Source organism: Lygodium microphyllum, chromosome 16 (assembly GCF_053477565.2).
Source record: "Lygodium microphyllum isolate KBCC chromosome 16, Lygodium_microphyllum_v1.1.10, whole genome shotgun sequence".
Taxonomy (NCBI): domain Eukaryota; kingdom Viridiplantae; phylum Streptophyta; class Polypodiopsida; order Schizaeales; family Lygodiaceae; genus Lygodium; species Lygodium microphyllum.
The window spans coordinates 71,113,090-71,117,522 of NC_141150.1; the positions used below are offsets into that span (position 1 = coordinate 71,113,090).

The 4,433-nt window shown below is 39.9% G+C and overlaps 1 pseudogene; it reads right to left on the bottom strand.

Annotated features, from left to right (window-relative positions):
* Positions 1–1,939: 1,939 nt before the first annotated feature.
* LOC148022970 (uncharacterized) lies at positions 1,940–3,686 on the bottom strand (annotated as a pseudogene).
* Positions 3,687–4,433: the final 747 nt, after the last annotated feature.

The window sequence follows — 4,433 nt, forward strand, 5'->3', positions numbered from 1 at the left end:
TAGACGCATACTCAGGTATGTGAAGTCCACATTGCAGTATGGACTATTTTATGAGACTGGGGTTCAGATACAGTTGCATGGATACACTGATGCTGATTGGGCTGGTAGTATTTCTGATAGATGATCTACCAGTGGATATGTGTTCTCTTTTGGGAGTGCTGCAGTCACTTGGAGCAGTAAGAAACAGCCTACAGTTGCCTTGTCGAGCACAGAGGCTGAGTACAGGGGTGCAGCAATGGCTGCATGTGAGGTAGCTTGGTTGCATAAGCTACTTTATGATATGCATCAGTCTACAAATGGACTAGTTGTCATTTATTGTGACAACATGAGTAGTATACACTTGGCAAATAACCCAGTCTATCATGCTAGAACAAAGCACATTGAGGTGCATTATCACTATGTGCGGGAGAGGGTTTTACTAGGTCTTATTGATCTAGTTTATGTCAGCACAGAGGATCAGGTAGCTGACATATTCATGAAGGCATTGGGCGCAGAGAAGCTGCGCAAGTTCAGAGACCTGCTTGGTGTGCAGGAATTGGGATTGAGCTCGAGGGGGAGTGTTGAGATATCGAGCTCCACTCGTGATACGCCAGGGTGACCGTTGTGCATTTATGTCACCGACTTGTCAGTTGTAGATGCGGTTGGTACACCGCCCATGAATAATAGCTACATGATAGCTATCCTTATCTACTCTAGTTCGTGGCTCAGTTAGTATGCCACCTTAGTTAGTTGAGTTTGGTTTGAGACCCATATAGAGGGTTCTTCTATTTTCTTTGTATGAGAGTTCTTTTTGGCTTACACAACTAAGCAGAGGAAAACTGTTTTCAGCCTCCACCCTTGTGTGTCTTCCCCCATTGTGCAAGCAAGAAAGCTTCAAGCGAGACTCCTTCCTTCTCTCCCACAATCTTGACAATTAAAAGGACTATTCTAAATTGGTTGCAAAAGAGGCTAGTATGAATGGACATTTAGTATGCAATGTAGTTACGATCCTTCTTTACGTAATCTTGTATATCTATTGTGGGAACAAAGTATGGTACTTTGGCAATGGTGCCAAGAAACATATTACTTCTCTATGCAGTTTATTCACTTCTCTTGAGCATACCCCTAAGGATATTATTGTGGTATGTGCTAATAACTCCTCTTATCTATCAAAAGAGTTGGAAAGTTTCTAGTAACTACTATTATAAACTAATTATTTAGTTAGGAAGAGATTGACTACCTCTCTTATCTATCCTTTTTGCATAGGGAAGGAGGAGAACGTTTCTATAGCTCTTTTGGGATTACATAGAAGTTCAAAAGTTTGGAAGGTGGGGAGAATGGGTAAAGCTAGCTAGATTGGTAAAATCAACATTCTTTGGGCTTAGTTATGTGGTAAAGAGAAATGAATATGATCAAATGGAAGGTACAATCTCTTACTACATCAAAATGCGTACAAAAATTAAAATGTGCATAACCTATGCAATAACCAAAAGTTATTATTGTTAAAGTCTAATACGACTGAGGAAGGTTGTGTTGGTTGGTACAAATCAATGTTGGATATTGAAGGACATCCAAAATGCATAGACATATTAAAATGTGCACAAACTATGCAAATACCAAAAATTTATTATCTTGAATGGAAATTTTATTCCTACTCTCCTTGTGAAGGATAAACCCCCCTTTGAAAGGTGCTACATTATTCAAATTTGAGCCCTAGTACAAATAAAACCCATTGGAGAAAATGGACATTGTTGGGGAATAGTTCTTCTCATTTTTTGAACCTACGGGGGTTGATTCCCTTGATGCTTTGGAGGAGAGTCCAATTGAATATGCAATGTTGGGGAATAGTTTTTCTCATCTTCTGAACCTAAGGGGTCAATTCCCTTTATGCTTTGGAGGATAGTCCAATTGAATATGCAATGTTGTTGAGGCCCATTAAATAGCCCATCTGATCAATTGATTAAGAGTAAAACCAAAAGATGGCAGAGAAATTGGAATTTTGGATGTCCCCTTTCTTGAAGCCAACAGTGGCAGTGGGTGGCAACCCTCCCCTTGTTGACAATGTTTGAATAAACTTCACCGTGGCCACTTCATTAAGCCTGCAAATTACCAAAACAATAATCATTGCCACCATTAGTACCTATTCACCATTACAATGGATCAATTCACCACACATATATGTGTAGTTGCTTTCAATGGTTATTGTTAATCCATCATACACATATTTTTTCTTGAATTAGTGTTTCAACAATTTTTGTTACTCCATCATATAATTAGTAGGTGCTTTCTTGAATGTTTCAAGAGTTAAGTTTTAATCCATCCATGAATCTTTTAAACACTCAGTAACTAGTTGGCATCTCACCCTTAAAAGGGTGCATGAATGCTTGATTGCTTGCTTGACATATCAACAACTAATTTTTTCTAGAGAATGCTTGCCATACAACATACCCATCTCCTTTATGGCTAGTAGCATTGAAAAGAGCCCAATCAAGACCGTTTGTGTCCACAAAAGCTGTTACTATGGGCATGCCAGTCACACTGGATGGAGGGTTAAAGAGTCCCCATGTCAACAATTGGCCTTCTTGAGTGAGAGTCCCTTGAGGCTCAGACCCAGGGATGGTAGATAAGGTTCCTGTAAGGCCTTGGAGTGTGTCCCAAGCAGCTCCATTAAAACTATATATCGGAGCTCCATCACAATACAAGTTGAACATGGGCTTCCCTCTTTGTGGAGGGAGAAGCTAAGGGATTGTATTGTTGGGGATATTATTGTCTTGGGTCCAAAAGACATAGTGGGACTTGTAGAAGACCTTGAGAACATGCCCCTCTTCTGTGCAATTTGGTGGCGCGCTGCCCCCTTGCACCTCCATCCTCTGGATATATGAGACTTTGGTGAGAGGCCCCTCCCCAAAGTGTGATGTTGCCTTGAGAAGGAGAGAAGGCACATCAGGTGCAACATTTAGCTGACTGAAAATCACAGTGCCTGTCATTTGAGAAACACATAGAGAGCTTAAAGGCATGTTAAGGGAAAGATAAGCCAAGTTAGGAAATATACAAACAATTGATAGTTTAATGATTAATATGTATGTATTGTTGAACCTTGGTTAGCAAAATTGTCATTGGAATATGATCAAAGATACTATACAGCTAACTACTCCTAATAAGAGAAGTATAAGTGCAAAATTAAAACTTATTTGGCCTAGTTTTTAGCTATAGATTGATCCACACAAGAAACTGCAAAGTTTGACCCACAAAAGCAACTTTGTGAGGGATTTATTTGCAAAATAGGGCAATAAATATAATATTTGGAAGATGTGTGCCATGAGGTAGACAATATGCTATAAGGCTCGATGATGGGGGAAGCCAAATGTAAACCTATAATGATAGTGCTTCTGCATCCACACATAATTAAGGTCTTTCAATGCCCCAAAGGATGTGCAAGATTATATGGGGCAACGAATTAATGATAAACCTATGACTGTGCTTTGAAGGTCCACATCTTGAGTGAAAGCCCAAGTGGCTCTCCCTTGGCCCCCATCAGGGTGCTTCAAAAAGAAATGGTAGCCAATCTAAGAGGCCATGGTCTCATTGTTGTCATCAGTCTCCATGGGATAAAGTCCAGCCTTGGGTCTCAAGAAGCTATATATCAACATTCCATCACTTGAATTCTTGCACTTGTAGATTTGATGGCCCCTTGCCTTGACGTTCATGAAAATCCTAGAGAAGGGGGGGCAACCCACAAAGGAAAAAAAAATCCAAATTCAATTAGGATACATGTCAATTAGCCATTAGATGCAAGCTTTGAGACAAATCATGTGCCTACTTGCTTTAAGACTAATCATGAACTCAGATTATCTTACTACTATATTATTTTGGTTTTAGGTTTGGAAAGCCCCGAACCTCCATAGGGCTTCCCAAACCTCCCTTTGTCAATCAAAACCCCCTTCCCTCCCCTCTTTCTCACGTGTAATCTCTCATTTTCTCTTCCCCCTCCCTTTTTTCATTAAAGTCCCCTCCCCCTCACCTCCCTTTTTAAAATTAAAACCCCCTCCCCTCTCTCTCACTTATAATCTCTCTCTTTCTTTCCCCCTCTCCCCTTTTTAATTAAATTCCTCCCCCTCCCCCTCCTTCCTCTCTCTCTCTCTCTCATGTGTAGGGCCTAGGTTCTCTCTCTCTCTCTCTCTCTCTCTCTCTCTCAAATTGTGCAAAAATCTATGTTTGAAAAACTTTAAATTAAAAAAATATTTTAAAATTTTTAATTACAAGAAAAGTTTAAATTAAAAAAAGTAATCTAAGAGAGAGAGAGAGAGAGAGAGAAGAAGAAGAAGAAGAAGAAGAAGAAGGATAAAATGAAGACACAGAGAGGAGGGGGGAAAGCGGGAAGAGGAAAGAGAATAGTCTTTTTTAATTAAATATTTTTCTTCTCCACCTCCCTCCCTCTCTTATGTGTAGGGCTT